General features: G+C 59.6%; 1 protein-coding gene across 1 annotated transcript in view; it reads left to right on the top strand.

Moving 5' to 3' along the window:
- Nucleotides 1–329, top strand: part of LOC104122026 (receptor-type tyrosine-protein phosphatase V-like) — a 41954-nt gene that overhangs the window by 40051 nt on the left and 1574 nt on the right. The window lies entirely within an intron of this gene.

The raw sequence follows: 329 nt of genomic DNA, 5'->3' as shown, positions 1-329 counted from the left end.
AGAGCTTTTATTTGCTGCAACCGCTGAACGAGCTGATACAGCATCCCTGGAAACCCTCCCCACAGGGGACAGCAGAACTGGGGCAAATCTCTCCAGGGCTTCCCAGCTGCAGAGCCGCCTGCAAGCGGCTAATCGCATTCTTAATTAATGTGAACCACGCGCGTGGTGGGAGCCGGAGGAGGGCAAGGCATCTGCTGCCCCTGCTGCAGAGCTCCTTTGTAGTTCAGCAGCGGTCTTGCCGAGCAGAGACACAATGTGCCCATAAAGGCACAGCAAGCGCCGATCAAAAGCCGCTGCCCCACTGAGGGGGGTGGCAGGGGCTGCCGCCT

The sequence above is a fragment of the Egretta garzetta genome, unplaced genomic scaffold, assembly GCF_000687185.1.
Source record: "Egretta garzetta isolate BGI_Z169 unplaced genomic scaffold, ASM68718v1 scaffold202, whole genome shotgun sequence".
Taxonomy (NCBI): Eukaryota; Metazoa; Chordata; class Aves; order Pelecaniformes; family Ardeidae; genus Egretta; species Egretta garzetta.
The sequence above is the reverse complement of the archived record's forward strand: the minus strand, read 5'-3'. Positions and strand labels throughout refer to the sequence as shown.